At 39.8% G+C, this 19,445-nt stretch overlaps 1 protein-coding gene across 4 annotated transcripts in view; it reads right to left on the bottom strand.

The window, feature by feature from the left end:
- Positions 1 to 19,445, bottom strand: part of DAAM2 (dishevelled associated activator of morphogenesis 2) — a 201,129-nt gene that overhangs the window by 166,834 nt on the left and 14,850 nt on the right. For 2 of the 4 annotated variants that reach the window (XM_027748863.2, XM_027748866.2), the window contains exon 1: positions 9,174 to 9,356. The exons of 1 other annotated variant lie outside the window; for it this stretch is intronic. The gene's annotated coding sequence lies outside the window, so the exon portion shown is untranslated. Of the gene's footprint in view, positions 1 to 7,990; positions 8,009 to 9,173; positions 9,357 to 19,445 lie in introns of those variants that run through there. One more of the 4 variants, XM_039385332.1, reaches the window with a different exon arrangement.

The raw sequence follows: 19,445 nt of genomic DNA, 5'->3' as shown, positions 1-19,445 counted from the left end.
AAAGTCAAGAATTCTCTTAGATCACAGGAGGATTATAAGAAAGGGGAAGAACTATTACAGTTAGAGACCAGTGTTGGCACAAAACCAAATGGGCACGAACTGGCTATGAACAAATTCAGTTTGGAAATTAGAAGCAGATTTCTAAACATCAGAGGAGTGAGGTTCTTGAATGGTTTCCCAATAGGAAGCAAGAGGAGCAAAAGCTGTTTAATTTTGAGACAGAGATTGATAAATTTACTAAGGGAATCCTGCAACATAATTTCCTGCAATTACAGAAATGCTGTACTCTGTGATTCAGGAAGGCTCTTTCAGTCTTGCATACCTCATCCTATGCTTAGCCAAGACAGGATAGATAAATAAAGCAAAAACAGACAAGGTACAATAGAACTGGAATGTTAGAGAGGTAGATAGAATAAGGGTGAGTCTGTTTTCTTTAGTAAGTAAATTTATGGAAGCTTTTTTGAGTGGCATTTATTCACCTGTAGGTACTTATGTATTTTCAGGTAAAAATTTGGATCATAAAGGAAGACTGAAACAGGAATAAAGTTCTGTGATATTCATGACCACCTGCAAAGACTAGTATGAAGGTGAACTCTCTCACCTATCACGCAATCATTTGATGACATCATGAGAAATTATCTTCACAGACCTGCATTCAGGGGTTAAAGTTGTCAAAGGAACTGTAAAAAGAGGTAGATAAGTGAGAAAATTAACAAAGAAAATCATCCAGAAAGAATACAAGCGAAACAAAGAAATTTTTTAGCTGTGAAATGTGCGATGGGTATAGAAATAATCACCTGTCTTTTTCAGACTTGATTGAAATTTGTCTGGAAAGAAGTCTCAGAAAGCATTAAAAAGAGTCAGCAGGGAGAAATCTTTTCACATTCTATTTCTATATTGAAAAGACCACAATAATACCGCCCTATTCTACACACAGGAAAAAAGCTAAACCCATGAAGCTGAAAAAGCATGAAAAATATAGCACTGTAACATAAGAAGTCATCTGTGAACTCTCCTGTAGCACATCAAACATGAGGTATTCATTCATTCCCACAAGTGGAGTCAGTGTTGATCTATAAGCTGCAGCTCCATATTACACATTTCAGTTTCATGATAAGCTGCAGTTCTGTATTACACATTTCAGCTTCATGCATTTAAGCCAGACAAACATTCCCAGGGGATTGAAAGAACCCGCTACAGTGAGTTGTGGTTCTATTTCGGATCATATCACAGCATAACAAATCACAGTTTCAGACACTGGGATAAGGGGCTCAATAAAGCAAGTAGCATGATAACTACATGTATATCCCTTCCACACACACAGCCATGTGTAGAATCAAATCCAGCTCAGGTCCTTCAAACTGTGCAACTACAAAGCAACAATCCCTCTCATACCTACAAGTATCCATTATTCATCAAAATACATATTCATAAATACACATCATTTACTACATATTGTTGTACAGCAGTAGCTACCCAACCCTCTCCACACACACCAAGACTGTTTACCATATCTGATCTCTTTCATTTGAGAAAAAAGAAGAGAACATCAGTGTTTAATGCAGAAAGTTCTTTTGGTGGTGCTGGTTTGTTATGTTGTTTTTTCATCTGTGCTCCATACAAAATGGTCCTCAGAAGCCAAGTCACTAGATCTATTTGGTAATTCACCAGCTCCCTATGACTGCTATCCCACAAGACATTTTGAGTGCAGAGAATGCTGCACTGGCCCCACGTTGGTCTATCACATTTTTGGAATCAAAGATGGTTTGTAAATTAAATAAAACTTCCGAAAGAAAAAGTCACAACTTAATGGTTGGATTGTAAAACCAGCCATATAGCAAGTACCCTGTACTAGAACTCCAGTCCTGTTGATCTTTGCTCTGGTTCCCAAAGAAATAGTGTTAAAACATGCAAGGGCATTAAAAAACAGTTTCTCTTAATTAAAACATCTTACAACACCCTGTGCAGATTAATAAGTTCTTCTGAAATATGAAATTACTTTTGTTAATAACCAAGTAAAGATGAGAGACAAGACTTTCAAGAGAGTTCAAATATTTCTGAGGTACAAGATGCTATATTTTCCTCAAGAATTTGCACATTAGATGCTTGACTATTCGTGTAATTTTGTTCTCAGGCCGAGAAATTGAAAATGTAACTCTGAGCTATTTTAATTGACTGTGCCTTGGGACATGAAGTAAGTCAAAGTAGCAAGCATGAGCATAAGTCTCCAAACCCTCGCAGTCACACTTTCTTGTTCTCCCTATTGTGCTCAAAGTTGAAGCACTGCAATAGTTGCCTTCTTTTCAGCTAATTAAGGTGCCTTGAAAAGATAAATGAAACAGGGAAAAATAACTTGTCTGAAGTATGTTTTCGTTTTTCCATTTTAATTTCACCTACAAGTCAGCCACCTTAAACATGACATTGGATAGCTGGCAAAATCACAACATGATTGACTAAAACCTAACATCACTAGAACTCATTGTTTGTTCTTGGATATCTTTTCAAGTGAAAAAAAAAATTAAAAGGTTTTTCAATATAAATAAATCCCTGCAGGGCTTCCAATCCAAGCACTGTACAGTATTAGACAATGGAAGAACTGTAGGGAAGTGAACGAGAAACAGAAAGTTGGAACTACCTGGCCAAGTTTCACTCTATAACCTGAGTAGCGTGTCATTAAAAATAACCAACATGAAGAGTGAAAAACAGCTTCCAGTACAAATGTATACTTTTCCAATCAAGTTCTCCATAGACAGAAATTAAAGATTTTTTTTTTTCTAGAGAATATGACTAAAAGACAGTTGTTGTTTAAGTTTCAGGGAAAGGGGGAAGAAAACATATACAAACATAAGAATACAAAGTTTGCATACTGTTTAAAAACAGTACCTCTTTTTTAAATACAATATCCTGCCAAAAGGTTTAGTCTGTACTACAGTTAATACACATCCTTTCAGGTACTACAAGACCTCTGTTCCACTTTCACACATAGTCCCTCTGTCCCACCTTCCAGCCTGAAAGAAAGCTCTGCAGTTCACAGTCTTTGATTTCTAGCCCACATGCAACTTTCCAAAAGGCCTCTGAATCAGGAAAAGAATGCAGAGCCTAAAAGCACAAGACTTGTGTAATGTAAGTGGAATACTGAAACAATCCTTTTTGGCAATTGAATGGTTCACAGTGCTGGTAATGGAATACAGTATGTCCTTTCACCAGGTCACTAGGCTTAATCCATTCTATATAATGAACAAAAAACACTCCCATTTGATTGCTGTTCACGTGAAATGAATTGATCAAGGTCGTTCTGATATGTGAGGAAGTTTGCCACAACACTATTTGTCCCTTGAAACAAAAAGATCACAAGGACTTCTGCAGGCATAACCTAAACAGATTCAAGAAGCAGCCATCCCAAATCTAACTAGTAAGCCCCTTGTTGGCAATCTGATGATGCTGGCCAAAAAAATGAAGTTGAACAGAAAGATGCTAAACTTTGGGTTTGATCCTCTGACGACCAAAACACATTGCTAGAGAGCAGCACAGGGGGAGCCGACTCAGCCATGGTCCAAGGCATCACTTGTTCTGTGACTGAGCAAAGGGACTGTAGTGGTCCAGGTCTGTCAGTTTAACAGCTTTCACCCAAACTAAATTAATTTTACCTTCTTAAAAAGAAAGCAAAAGAAACCTAACTCATCAGTGAAGCTGTTCAAGATTTTTTGAAGACAATAATCCTTCAGCTTACTGCAATCTGCACTTAATAAATAGATGTGGGTGCCAAGAGGTAGTTCAGCCCCACCTGCCAGTGCACCTTTCTACTCCAGCAAACCCAGCTTCCTGCCTTTTAGCACACACAAATTTGGCACATTTAATCAAGTAACTGTTCATTTTTATAAAGTATTAAATTCTCAGAAAAAAATATTTTGCTTGCCTACCAGAAGACAAAAATTGAGCCTTTTGCATGTTTTCTTTAAAAAAACCCAACAAAACAACCAAACAAAAAACCCACAACCAAAACAGAAAAAAGCACCCGACCAACAAAAAAGTTGCCATCGTGATGCAAACACTAAAGTTTTTACTTTATTTTGGGTCTCTTTCAGCTATTGTAAGATGTACTAAAACAAACAAACTCCTTCATCCACCCCTGTATCCGTGCATCAAGTCCTGAACCTGAAAGTGTAGAATAATTCCCAGTCTGCTGTCAAAGGCACAAACTGCCAATATGAGAGTGAAGCACTGGTGTAGGCATGCACATACATGCTCACATACACACACAGTATTTATAAAACCACTTCTGTAAGGGATTTGGTGTTTATTTTTTTAATTAACTGAAAATGATAACACAAGAGCTTTTCATTTGGCATGAGCATGGGTTTCATCAGCTGCTGGAAAAGATTCTTGTGGAGAAATAAAATTACAATGTTTCTTCATATACTTTCCAAGGATTTCAAAATAAACAGAGCTATATGATCATGCCAGTTAATAAACAGATGTAGGTATAGTTGCAGGTACATCTCGATACATCTAGAAAGAGGCCTGCAGAGCTAGACCCACACTCAGGGTAATGTATCATACTGGCTAAATAACAAAATGCCCACTGAAAAAAAAAGTGAAGCACAAGTGAAAAGAATTGTGAAGGGCAGTTGCAAAGAGTGCCATTAGTCTACCTGCTGCCCCTGGATATTGCATTGTACACAACATGGTATAAAAGACAGTTCATTATTTGATTCTCCTTCTGCCCATCCACATCTCTTACCGTGTCATGTTTCTCAAACAGAACAATGTGTGACAGCAGGAACCAAAACTGATGCAGAAAAAGACTTCAGACTTGCTTTTACTCTGTGCTCCACTTCAAAAGTCAGCAGTTGCACTGTGAAGCAGTTACACGCCACAACCCACCCCCTCCTCAAAGGGACAATTTGATAAGATGGTAATAAACAGCCCTGATTATAAAACTTATTCTTTCCAATGAAGGCACTGAGAAGTGCAGCCCCTACTAAATGACAGTACTGACAGCTGTCAGTTTGGGTTTTTTCTCACATCGAAACTTTACAATCCATGGTCTCCTGAATTTATCTGATTATAAAAAAAGGAGGTGGGAGGGGATCTCAGCAGGGCCTTATTTTGTCCCCTAGGGATCTAAAAATTTCTACCTCTTTTCCCCATTTCATGCTACAAAACACATCAACTTGATACATACTTTTGCTAAGTGCTCAGAAGATTATTCCACCGGTTTCAGGGCGTAGCAAAGAGAACAAAAGGGATTTCGCCATTGCTTTGGTTTACTGGCTGGCAAGGTCAATGCAGTATTTAAATGTGATAATTTAATGATATATTAGGTCACTACCATGTTTTTGTTAGTATAACTAAACTGGTAGAGTGCCTAAAAGTTTTTTAAAGACTTCTTATTCATTATTTTTTATGTTTAAGAAATAATACTCTCAATAATAGGTGGAGATTAAGGAGAGATTGATCTTTTTTCAAGGATTCAGATGAATCTGGCTAAGAAGAAAAGAACTTTGGAACTACATACAAGAAAAGAAACTGCTTAGTCATCAATTGTCTCAGACACAAGATGACTGATGTACATATGTGAAGATGAAAATAAATTAATTCTTTGGAGGATGCTTATCCACACGAGCATTGACAGATCTGACGTAGACCCCCAGAAGAGTCAGCACTAGCTGCATAGATGTATCTACTCCACTGAAATTATTCTTTTGGGAACACATTCCTGCATTAACTGCTTTCCATATCCACCTTCAGAGCTAAATTAGAGTAAATCTTATTTACTTTCCTTCACCTTCTCTGCAAGTTAACATTTTTTGATCTTGCACAGGACAACATCTTGAGAGGTCTCCACTTGTAGAGATAAAATTGTCCCATGTGTAATGGAAAATGTGGAATTCCAAATGATTGCAAAAGTAGAACCAGGCAAATAAATCAGGCATAAAATCACATCTGTCACTGTTCAGTGCAAAAAACTATGAAATCTGTTATCAAAGCACAAGGCAGGTTACTATGCTATCAGCACAGTGAGCCTTTGATATGAAACTGAGGTTTTAAGTTGGGATCCTGGTTCTGTTATATAAGGCAAAAAGAAGCTTTACCTACAACACAGATTAAGGCCAGATTCACCTCAGTTATGTCAGCATCACAAGCCTTCATAACTTGTGGTAACCGGCACTAAATGAAGCCAGAAACATTCTAAGAGGAAGGATTTTGCAGTAGGTTTCATCAAGTAGACTGTGATAAGATGCTCAAAGATGAATTAGCAACAAGAACCTGAAGCTCTCCAAGCAGTGACCAAAACAAATTATATTAGAAACCAAACTGACAGCAATTTGTTAAGTAACCATGAGTCTCGTTCTAGATAGATTCACTTAGCAGAGTTACTGTCAGTGTAAGCAAGTAGTAGACAAGTGCTGCAAGGCACAGAATTTATAGCACTGCCAACATTTTAAGTATCTACTGGCAGGAAAAAAGATTAGTGGTCTGTAATGAAAAAAGCTATTCAAGGAAGCTCAGTTTCTTTAATTTGGCATAAATATAGGGGGAGGATTCCTTTACATTTTAGATATCACACACACATGTCATATTAAGCTACAATTTTGGGAACTCTGCAGGAGTTAACTGTATGACCTCAGCATCAGCCACAGACAGACTTACATTGTTGACTCTCAGGTACAAAGTAACTCAAAGCAAAACACTTGGGAGCAAAATAAAACATACTGAAGTGAATTTCCATACAACACAGTAAAAATCAAATCAGGTATATCAAACAGTCTCCTCTATTTGTCAAGCAAAGATTTTAATTTGAAATATAAGCAAGTAAGAGAATTAAACTGAAACAACTTCAACTACCATATTAAACATGTAATTCAGACAAATTGTGAGGAGATGCAACTGCTAAGACCTTAGCTGAACATCAGTGATGGTGGAGGAGACACACTTTGAATGCACAAATTAGCTTCCTACCAAGGCAAGCATCTGCTAGGCTCAGATGTGTCTCAGAATGTCTGATAGCTCTATCACTCTCAATGAACTTGCTCCACTGCACAGGGGTTCAGCAAGTCCTGCACCTCACACAGTGGACAGCTGAGTAGTCCCATCAAGCAGTCTGCTGGAAGGGAATTCAAAGAGATTCCTCAGTAAGTTACTGAGACAGCAGTTAGACACCTGACTAATGCTTGCTAGTTCGGAGAGGAAGTGAAGAGGGAAATCCTTCCTCTGATCTAGTAAATCATTTCAAAGGGCCATTCATACCTGGATGTCTTATGAACCTTAAGGAGTATAAAGAAGTGGCTATTTTTTTCCTGAAAAACTACTAAGAGCACAAGGATGCACTGCCCCATAATAACTGTTTAACTGTCTCTTGCAGGAATTAAAAGTTGACTTCTGTTCACATTTTCCACTGATTCAGCAGAGGTAGTAGAACTCTAAACTTTTCAATGAGGCATAATAATTGAAAGTCAGAATGACTGCGTTCCATATGGTCATTCAGTTCCTTTAATCTGCTTTGCCCAGCATGCCTCACATTAAGGACTCAAAATCTGCAAATCTTTCCACTCCACTGCAAGTGATTTTTAAGTAACAGGAATACAGTCAGACAGAAACATCTTGTTCAAGGCACAACCAAAGCACCAGGTCACAACGGAAACATCAAGTTCTAACAGAGGTTGAATCAGAGGGAAAATTGGCAACTCTGATCCTCCTCTACTCACAAGAGAACTGCACTAGTTAAAATAATACCTTCATTCCTTTAAAAGCCTTTGAATTAAGGAAACCCAAATTCCTATTCCACAAAAGCAGCCGAATATTATTATACATGCCAGGTTATGTGTAAGCAAGTAGACACACACAAGGATAAGGACATTTTATTGCTGTATATTCTAATTCTTTGTTATATGTGGGTAAAATAAGGCACAGCTATCAATCTCTTGTACCTGTAGTGGTACTGGGATTTCTATGAGCAAAGCTGCCTGGACATGACCCTCCCCCTTACCTCAAACTACTTGAAAATATGCAGTTCAGTCATTAGGGTTTACCGGTCTTATTCAGCTTATAGGTCTCTAGCCTCTGCCACACATCTGTACTGGATAGAAAGGATATGTTGTCATGTCAGATGTCTAACTCCAGCCTGCAACTTGATCAACACTGAGTGACAGTTCTTCCTCATCTCCCACATCACTACTGAAGTAACATTGCCATCAAGACATTACACACTTTCCCTTCCCTTTTTAATCTAGGCTGACCTCAAAAAATACTCCAGAAAAGATAAGAGGGTCATAACCAGGCTCTAATACATTTCTCTTTATAATTCAGATAATCTCTTTTAAAACAATCAAACAAAAAAACTGAACTGTCTCAAAACTTAAGGGAACAAAAACTCAAAACATTGGCTACTATAACTGGATACTGTGCACTGGAGCTTTCTGCACGTGTGAACAATTTCTGGTTTAATTGCTTAAAACATCTTGCCTCTACTCGATTTTTCTCTTGAATTTTTACCAGCTCCCCACTTCAGGGAGGCTGATGCCAGGTGCAGCAACAGCGCCCTCTGTCCACTGCAAGGGGAAATGGCATCTCGTGCCTCTGCCCTCCCAGGGCTGCCGATGGATTTAGTTAAATTTAAACAAATATATACAACATTTGCCCGGCGATACTTTGGCACGGGGATTCACAGTGATAACACAGTTTTTAAAAGTTTCTTATTTCTGTTGCACAAATATCAGTGCGTTTTAAAACTCTTTAACATGAGACTTGTTTTTACTCTGGAAAAGTAAGGGACAAGTCACTTCAAGATTCTTGAAAGTTTGGGGGTTTTTGGTTTGGTTTGGTTTTTTTGTGTGCATGTGTTTCAAATCTCCCTCTTTAATCATCTCCGCGAGAAAAGCCAATTACAACTCATACTAGCTTTCTGTCCCCCCACATGCAAAAAGCACTTGCTGGTTTCTCCTTCCTCACTCCTGCAGCAAAGCGTCAATGTGGAAAGAGGATTTTAAAAAACAGGAGCACAAACACTTACAAATCCTCAAAGTTTTTCTACACTTTTATTTTGCCTCCATGTTTTCCCAGCTGCACTACTTAGAAGACCAAAAAAAAAAATGGCTTGCAAAGAACATTACAAATTAAGAAAATGAAAAACTGCAGCCCAAGGAGGAGGATGTGACTTTAGTTTGACTTACCAATTTTATCCAGCTGTATATTTTCCTACTTGCTTTTTACAGCGGCTGAGCTCAGTGCTCAGGAACGTCCATCCCGTGTCAGAGAGCCAGGCAGAGCGCTGATCCCCACGCTGGATGCTGCTGGGCTAGTGGAGCTGGGGTGCGTGCTGCTGCTCCTGCTGCGGCGGCAGCGGCTGCTGCTGCTGCTACGTGCGCTCCCTCGGACCCAGACCAGGAACTGCTTCCCATTCCCCAGCCCCGCTCCAGCGCTGCAGGCTGCGGGAGGCAGGGCCGGCCCCTGCTACTGTGCTGTGCTTTCTTAAAGGGACCAGCCCCGGCCTGGCAGGAGCGCACGGAGCCGGGAGCGACCGGCGCTGTTGGGGCCGGCGCGGCGAGGGGACGGGGGGCTCACCGCCGCCACCCCCCGATAGCCATCGCCGTGCGAGGCGGCTTCCTACGTGCCTCGGGAGCAAGGACAACACTCTTCTACACAGCTTTCCTTTCAAGGCTTTCACGTGTTGCGGGTTTTAATTTTTGCTTACTTCACACCCTCCGCAACGCCGGTGGGGCAGGAGGCGGCGGGGGCTGCCCTATTCCCCAGGCCGTGGGCTCTGGGACCCTCGTGGGGTGCACTGCACCCACTCTAACCTCCCGCTCCGTGCCTTACGCTGTGGCACACTGTCCTCAGCCCATGGTATGCAGCGGCACTGGGATCAGGGATATCCCTGGACATTCGGCTCCGTTTGACCTTAAGAGGTTTTATTACCTGTAATGGAGAGGATATGATTTAACTAAATAAAAAGCCCTCATTTCCTAGTTTTTCCTCTGCATCCTTTTTCTAGATAGCTTTAATCCCGTGTAAACCACTGTTTCTAGCATGTGTTCTGTTTTCTGACTTCCCTTTCAACTATATCTGATATTAATAGCTAGATTAACATGGGGGAGTTGTCTGCCTCCTGTGTGTTGCTGTCTGCAGTGGAAGAAACCACATTCTCTGTTAAATAGAAACACTGAAGTTCAGAGATAGTAATACCATCTGCAAAATCTCTCTCTCTTTTTTTTTAACTCATGGAAATATACGGTTTGCTCTCTGTATGTGTAAGTCATTTGTTTTCATTACGATAACTGAACTCTCATGATGACAACATCAATCAACACATATCGCAAGGCAAAGTCATATATACACATGAATATATGTATCTTTAGTGACACATCTAGAGAAAGCAAATTACAGGGGGAAAATACTGTCTTCAAATTGGCAGGCCAAACCAAAGAAGATGAGGCCAAGTCACCACTGTCCTGTCCTCTCTGCCTTAGTTTACACCAATGCACAATAAGCACAGAATGGCTACAAACTGCTAGCAAGCCATGGTGTCCTTCTATTTCTTTGGTCTTATGGAGAAGGACATGGGTACAAAGCAATCCAGCCCTTTTAATGATAATTGCCCATCACAAACAGGCTCAGTAGGTATCCGCTAACTTCTAGCATGTATACCTTCTGCCCCGTAAGCAAAGCAGCCATTTGGCCACATTACTAAATTATAATGTTCAGCACTATTAGCCTTGTATTAAACCACAGGGACCCATCAGCGTTTCTCTAGCATGAGCTGTATTATGTTCCTGCCTTTTTCAGCATAAAGCCTGGGAAAGTTTTATGTGATTTATACATGCAAACTACATGTGATTTACGGTAGAAAATCACATCCTCCCCTCCATTCACGCATATCTGTTGTCCTATTAATCCTCATTTCCCACTCACATCTCTTCCCACCACTTTTTTCATCTCATCCTCCAAGTCCTTTCCCATTTATTCCGTTTCCCCTTCTGCCAGGTACTTCTGTAGCTGATTTCTAACTTTTGAGCTCCACCTAACTGTCTTGATCCTCCCCTTCTCCCCTCTATACTCTCAGCTGCTCATTGGAAGAGGAAAGAAGAACTTAAAGGAGACCTGGGAAGGATAAACTGATTCCTTCTCTTCCATCTCTCCCCTTCCTCCAGCCAAGGTTCTGGAGCCAGAGAACTGTATGCAGCCCTAGAAACTAACTTGCAGCAGCAGGCCAAGGGACAAGGGTTAGGCAGGCTCACATGTCCAACGCTATCTCCCTTGTCACCTTAGCACAGTGAACCATTTATTATGATACAATGTAACCAAGGTAAATAGCCCTTGTCCATTAGTTAAAAGTTAACAAAATACCCATCTTGAAGACAAAGCTGGTCATCCATTCGATACCTTAGCTAAGGTTATTGGGATATGTTCAAAACAGGAAGAGTCTGTCTATGAGACAACAGTGTAAGGTGCTGCAGTGGATGGGGAATTGAATGGCAAAGACACCAATGATGGAGAGAAACTGGGGCTGGGGGGAGCTAAAGTGATGCTCCATTGCTCTGCACACACAAAACAAGAACATGCAAACCACCAGAAAGTGCCTAGCAGGAAACAGGTTTGTGCCACTAGAAGAATGATCTAATCACCATAAATGTTAAGATAAAAAATGAATATCTGCTGTTCCTTACGTATGTTGCTCCTTACTCTCCTCATAATCCCATGTGAAAGCTGGCCCCCTCTCACTGCAGCATCTGGATGTTCCATTGACAGAGCATTGTCTCATGGTTACAGCACAAGTCCTGGTTTCTATTACTGGCTGTAGGAGAAATGTGTAGTATATTAAATAAAGGACATAGAATTCAGATTCTGCTGCATGCCTCGATATTTAGTCATCAGTAAATGCAACTAGCTAAATCACTGGTTCTTTATGTGACTTTGTTTCCCCAATAAAAAAGGTACATTAAACTCTGGTGTTACATATTTTTACTTACATTAGTAATGGCTTGGGATGAAAGCTGACAAAGAAGCCAGCGTTTCATTATGAAATACTGAACTGGAGATACCTTAGTGAAAACTGAAGTGTTGCAGTTCGCAAAAAATGTTTGATTCTGCAGAGTAATCCCCTTGGAGAAGAAGGGACATTTAATAGGAGCTATTTTGGTGTCTTAGCTTACAGAGGAGAAAAAAGCCAGAAGTCATGCCAAAGTTACCAAGAAAGAAAAAGCTGCATTTGTCTTTCTGAACAGTGTATCACATAAGGTCTACTTTCCAAGACAGCACAAACACACCTACAAAGGCAGCTCCTTCTGAATTTAGGAATAAAATGATTAAAGAAATCACCTGCCTATTTTGACAAGCATTTTTAGGTAGCGAAGACCAAGGTCAAAGCCAAAAAGCTGTATATAAGGGCCTAGGATAGTAAGGAGTGAAGACAAAAAGGGAAAGGGACATACAAAACCAAACAGATTATTTGCTGCTCAAAAGCAGATTCCCTTCAGAAGGCAGAAGCAAAAGCTTCTCCGAGATGTTGCTCCACCTCTGGAGATATAAACTCTTTGTTAGATCCCTCGTCAAAACAAAAGGACATGGATATATTAATCTAACAACAAAAGAGCCCATTGTGAGAGGAGACACAGTGCCAGGCTGCCTGCTCCATCTGACAATGAGATTAAACACCATGGCTCTGTGCACTTGGCTGCATGCCTTGCCTGACACCACCACCCAAGTGCAGCCACAGGGTCTGCAGCTCGGTCACCACAGGGTACAGAACCAGCAAGACTTTCATGCCCTCTCCACAGAGTTTTTTTCTACATATCCCCTGGTCTCTGAAATGCCACACAATATTTTCAGCATCTCTTGAGTGTGACATGTAGAGCAGTATTGTTACTATACACTGACATTGGATGTAACTCTGTGTTGGAACCATCACTATCCTTATTTATCAACAAACCACAGGAAATTGTCTCCTGTTTCTGAGGGGCTGAAATGAAGCATATATAGCTAATACAATAGAAATACATGTACATTCATTTAGTTAATATAATTTTTCTAAAATTATTATTCTCTTTTGGCTCAAACCACACCATCAGATCTAAGGGCTGGATTCCACTCCCACTGACTGCCAGATGAATAAAAATGGAACTATGTTCCAATTCAGGGTTAAAGTTTACGATTAAAGTTTTTCAATCCTAACCAACATCTTTAATGTGTTGATGCATGGTTTTGAGAGCTTGCTTGGAACTTTAAAAAAGTAGGGATCTGGACAATGCTCATCTGAAATAACATTCATTATTAATTAAACACTAAGACTGTTAATGCCACCAGATTGTTTTGCACTTGATGAATCATAATACGTGCACATACCTGTGCATGCATGTATGCACTTACACATGAGTATTCATACAGATATTTGAGTGAAACTGTGACAGAACTTATTGCTGTTAAGCTTAGCTTGAATCTATTGCTGGTGTCTTTCTTTTTCTGCAGCATTTCTGACACTGTGGAAAAATATGTTTTAGTTAGCTGCCTCTACAAACCCAGCACAAACATATATTTTTGGTGAATTTATTTTCTCAATTTAAAAAAAATGTTTAAGGTAAATAAATTGGTTCCTAGAAACTAAACCTTATCAGATCTGCAAGAATTGTGCACTTAATGAAAGTTATGGCATACAGCATGAAGATAATTTCCTGACAATGCTTTAAGTCAATGTACTAGCTATCAAACTAATTCTACCAATTGTTGTTAGATAAAAATATTTGGTTTCCATTTTATAAAATGGCCCACACCACAGAATTTACATCAACTACAACTACATTAAAATCTGTATCCATCATAATAAGATGTAAGATGCTGGTTTGGACCTTCCTGGAGGCAGCACATTTCAATTTTCACCCATTTCCCTATGTTTTCCCTGTTTACAGCTCCTTCTCTTTCACTGGCTTCTCAAGCCCGTTATAATACTCACCCCTGTATTGCTTAAGATTTAGTGAGTGGTCTGCACAAGTTGTCTGCTGACAAGGGAGCATGCCAGCCTGAAAGAAAAAAACCAGTATTTGCTGCCTCTTCGATAACAGCTATGGAAAGAGGAAGGATATTTGCCCTTCAAAAAGGAGACACTTAAAAGCTTTTAGAAAGTGAAAGTCTGCTTTACTTCAACTGAAGGGTAAAATAGAAAAAAAAAGTGACATTTTTACAGGAATTGTTTAATTTTTCCTTTTAGTTTTGCTTAGTATTTCTCAAACAGCTTCAAAGTGTATCTCTGTTTTCAGATAACAGCCCAACTCAAACCCAGATATCTGAAGGCACGAACACAGAGATCTCAGTGACTTCCAGGGAAATCAAAACAATGTCAATACAGGGAAAGGCAAAGGGAAAGAGAAAGGGTACTTCCACTTCTTATTCTGACACAGGGTCTAGGCCAGGTTCTTTACTCTGGTTGACATCTGGTTAGCACAAAACCAAAGTGAAGAACTAATGTCAGTTTTTGAACTGCCCTTCTAACTCTGTGGTTTATAAGCTGATGGAGGTATGTTAAAACTGATGCCAAGTTAAAACAGCCTTGGGATTTTGTAAATGATAATTGGTTACTAATGGATCCTGAAACAGCTGCTTAGCAGGCATGGAGCTCCAGCTAAATATCCTCCTCTTTACAGAACTGGGGACAGAGCTATCACACTGCTCCTATTCTAGCTAGGAAACTCACTTCCTTCAAAAATGACTTCAATATTGCCAGTTCTGCGTGCTTCTAAGTGCTTTGTAGCATCTCAGTGGAAAAAGGTACCTGGAGGAACAAGTCTTGGCTCCATCTCTGATGCTGGGCAGGGGACAACATTTGCTTACTGTGTATTCTTTGCAGAAGAGCCAGAAGGATTAGTTACCGTGGGTGTGGCTTGCTAAACTCTGATTATTCATGTTCTCTGAAGTTTACATGCAAACTAATCATCAGCACTGATCCCTTAGTAAGAAGCTGAAATCAAACAGGAAGGCAGTTATCTTATTATAGCAATTAATTGCAAATGACATTTAGTTTCAGTATTTGATGGCCAGACTCTTTATTCTGGCTTTGGGGGCTTTGGTGTTTTGGTTTGGTTTGGGGTTTTTTTCTGTGTTGTTTCAAGGTTTTTTCCCTTCCCTTCATTACACCACTGTTAAGCTGCCCTGATTTTTCTTAGACAGAACTTCCATCACATTGAATCTGTCCTATTTTGTGACACAGACTTTCCTGGAGAACACTTGACCTTCTTTACAGGCATTCCTGTAAGCTTAGGAGTCCTGGAAATGGGACAATGTTCCTACGGAAAGGTGGCTCCTTATTTCTATGCAAAGGATGCTGAATTGCTTTCTTGGAAATCTGCTTGAATGCAAGGGTGAGGACAGGAGAGAAAAAAGATGTAAGCCATCTTTGTTGTACTTGGCAAGAGTGTTCAGTTTACTGGGAATGCAGAGCACCCATGCTCCAGTGAGGTGCTAAGTAGTATATGTAGGATTACCAGAAAGACTGGGTTGCTCTGGAGACACAAAATACATTGCTTTCTCTGTGAAGCAGTTGACTGAAGAGGGGCACACCCAGATTCTGCAAGGCTTAATTCTGTCGTGGTAGTCTGAGCCAGAGGGAGGCTTGGTGTGTGCCAAGAGAACAGCACATATTTAACTAGGTAGTGGCCCTGATTCTATGCAAGATGTTCATGCACAGAGACTGGGCTCCTAGAACCATTGTTTGCTTCTAATCCGCTGCACATGCAGAAACTTGTCACCTAGAGGGATGTAGCTAATCAAGAATGAATTAGTCAGTTTTCCAGAAGACTTCAAAGATGTAAAATGGTAATGTTTTAAAATTATGGGGAGTAAATCTGTTCCTCTTGAATACATATTCATACATAGCCAGAGAACTAGAGCTGTGAGCAAAACATCATATTTCATTTCACATAACAGAACCTAAAGTTTAGCACTTGTATTTTCTGTATTGGTTGTCTGTGAGGTTGTAACAGTAGTGGAAAGCACTTAGGATATTGACAGAGGGAGAGTATCATGCCTATGAAGACAACTACAGGAAACTTACTGCTCAGTGCATCAGAAGTATGACTATCTTTAATTCAGCCACACTTTACACTCATTGCACTCATGCAAATACTGCTGCAGAGTTGGAGTCAGTAGGGAACTGGTTAATAGGACTTCACTGTATTTCAGATCCTGTAAAGTGAAAATATCATGGAAAGAAAAGGTTTCTGTAAATGATTGTTGCAAGCACTACAAGAGAAACAGAAAGGACACTGAAAATCATGAGACACTAGATGTAATTAGCCTTCATGCACACATCGAATGCGCAAGTTCTTAATAGACTAAAACACTGAGGGATTCTAAATTGCACCAAGGAGAAAGATGCTGACATTAAGTTTTCTTCTAATTGTCGGTCACACTGGAAGAATGAAGAATAGAATAAGGAAAGATAGATGAAAAATAGAGCATAAAATCAAGAACATTACTAAATTACCATTTCCAATAAGCCTATTTACTAACTTACAAGAAATGCCTCCAGTTTAGACTATAATTACAACCAAAAGCAAGTTAATATACTTAGACTGAGTAACAGTGTGACTAACGCTTGTAGCATGATCTAGATATAAGTTCTATTCTGTTGAAATGGTGATGGGATAAAGACACAGATGGGGTATAAGATTACAATTTTTATGCCATTAGGATATCTGTTGCTTCTAAACACACCTTGTTTGTCCATAACTGAGGGATAGTGAGGTTCTGTTTGCTGTAACCTTACTCTAAAGTTGAAAAACCACCTCACCACTTTGCAATAGGCAGAAGATTCCTCTTGCCTGTTGAATGTAGGTAACATCATACCTGCTTAAGAAAAAAGAAATGATAGCTAAAATTCTGTTCTTCTCCTATTCCCTACACGCAAATCAGAACTAACTTGGATGATCTGTGTAGTTTCTGACTTGCCCTTCTTTATCTCTCTGTAGGTCTCTGTTCAGTTCAGATTCTCACTATATAGGAAGAGCCTCCCTCAGATGAGTTAGTACAGCTGATTTGACTGAAGAGATGGTCTTTTGGAGAAACAACTGCAATAAATAAGTCCTTTTAGCTTTCTATCAATATAAAAGGCATCTTCAATGTTTTTTGACTTTCAAAAGAAATTACAGAAGAAATATCTACAGAGGTTCCAGTATGGTCTCTTTTAACTTCAATAAAGGACTGGTCTTCCAGTGTCTGGATGAAACTTTGTCTTAAACCAGGATAATTTGAAGCACATGCTTGACACTAAGCTAGAGAAGATGCAGGTAGTAGATACTATTTGGGAATATAGCAGCAGGAAAACATTTAAAGGCTTCTGATTTCTTCTCTGTGGTGACCAGTGACAGGATCCATGGGAATGGGCTGAAGTTGTGTCAGGGGAGGTTTAGGTCAGATATTAGAAAAAGGTTCCTCACCCAAAGAGTTATTGGGCACTGGAACAGGCTCCCCAGGGCAGTGGTCACAGCACCAAGCCTGACAGATTTCAAGAAGCATCTGGATGATACTCTCAGGCACATGGTGTGACTCTTGGGGATGGTTCTGTGCAGGGCCAAGAGCTGGACTCGATGATCCTCGTGGGTCCCTTCCAACTCAGCATAATCTGTGATTCTGTGATTCTTTACTGAAGTACTCAGCAGCGCTCTTAATACACTCTACAATCAAACCCAGTATAAATATCTCACATGTACCACTATATCTTCAAATTGATTGCATCTGCATTGCAGACAAATTGTTGATTTGTTACTCTACACACTAGCTTGTCTATAGGGATCATAAGTGATCGCTGATGGAGATAAAGAAAAAGAAACAATTTTTTCTGCACAGAGTGTGATTAACATATAAAAGATGGTTTTCAGCTGATACAGAACTATTGGCTTTGTATTCTTTCTATCAGCTGCTCTAGACAGATGACTTCCAGGATTTAGGAGGAAATCTGTTATGAATTATTTGCTTTTATCATTCAGCTAATTTTCTTGTTGTTGGGTTTTTTTAATTATTTTTTATTAAAGCCAAATGACTGTGCTCCAGGACATTCCACAAATGCTGCTGTACTGTCATTTTAGGAAATACCATTAAAGCGACCTTTTCCTTGTTTGCTTCCCATGGTATTTAACTAAGCTGTTTTAAGAGAAACATCATTAGAATTGTCAATTCCTCCATGTGTGCCTTAAGGTTATTCATAGACACTGTAGTTTTTTGGGGATAACAGAAAAACAGGGCTTCGTTTTCCCTTCATTAACCCCATTTTCCACCAAAGTAGCAATATCAGTTTTAACACAGGTCTATCAACACTGGCCAAATTCAGACTCTCTATTTTTATTTTTTGTCCTCTGTAAGAATTTGATACTAGTGAAAGATACTACATTAGAAACATAAGAGAGTGAAGTCCTCTATCCAACCTCAAATTGAATATAGCACAGGAAGCAATTCTGCCACTCCCCTTTCCCCCTAAAAACCTTTCACCACAATTCCTGATTTTTGTTCTAGCATGACCTATTTTAAGAGGATGTTGGACAGTAAATCCCAATAGCACTTGACCCAAAATAGTATGTGCTAGCTATGATCACAGTTCTTAGCTGCTTTGACTCAGCCATGAGAAAAAAATAGATTAAGGTATGACAAAGCACAGAACAGTTGAAGTTGGAAAAGACTTCTGGCAATCATCTGCTCCAAACCCAGTGCTCAAATGGGGGCTCAACAAGAGGAGGTTGCCTGGAGCCCCATCCAGTCAGGCTTTGAGTATCTCTACATACGAAGCCTCCACAATCTCCCTGAGCAACTTGTTCCAGTTTTCTGATCACTCACACATTGAAAGTTTTTTCTTACGTTTAAATGGAATTTCCTATGGTTTAGCTTGTGCCCATGACCTCTCATCCTGCCACTGGGCACAATAGGAAAGCATCTGGCTCCCTCTTCTTTACTCCCTCCACCATTAAGTATTCATACAAATTGATAAGCAATCCCAGGTCTCTCAGCCTCTTCTCATATGCCAGATATACCAGCCCTTTAATCATTTTTGTGGCCCTTTGCTGCACTCCTTCCTGTGTGTCCATCACTCTTTTGCACTGTGGAACCCCAGTGGAACTGGGCACAATGCTCCAGATATGTCCACAAAAGCTGAGGAAGGATCACCTGTTTTAACTTGTTGGCAATGTTCTTCTTAATACAGTCTAGAGGCCACTGGCCTTCTTTGCCACAAGGGTACATTTGAGACTCAAATTGTTGCCTACCAGAACTCCAGGTCCTTTAGCACAAAACATTTTTCCAGTGGGTTGGTCCCAGCCTTTACTGATGCATGAGGTTTTTCCTCCTCAGGAAAAGGACCTGACAATTTTACTCTGTTGAATTTTATGAGATTCCTATTGAGGTGCCTCCAGACAGCAGTATGACCATCTATCTATTAATCTTTCTTTCCAGCTTTATGTTGTCTTCAAAGT

Source organism: Pipra filicauda, unplaced genomic scaffold (assembly GCF_003945595.2).
Source record: "Pipra filicauda isolate LSUMZ 115617 unplaced genomic scaffold, ASM394559v2 scaffold405_size854913_pilon, whole genome shotgun sequence".
Taxonomy (NCBI): domain Eukaryota; kingdom Metazoa; phylum Chordata; class Aves; order Passeriformes; family Pipridae; genus Pipra; species Pipra filicauda.
The sequence above is the reverse complement of the archived record's forward strand: the minus strand, read 5'-3'. Positions and strand labels throughout refer to the sequence as shown.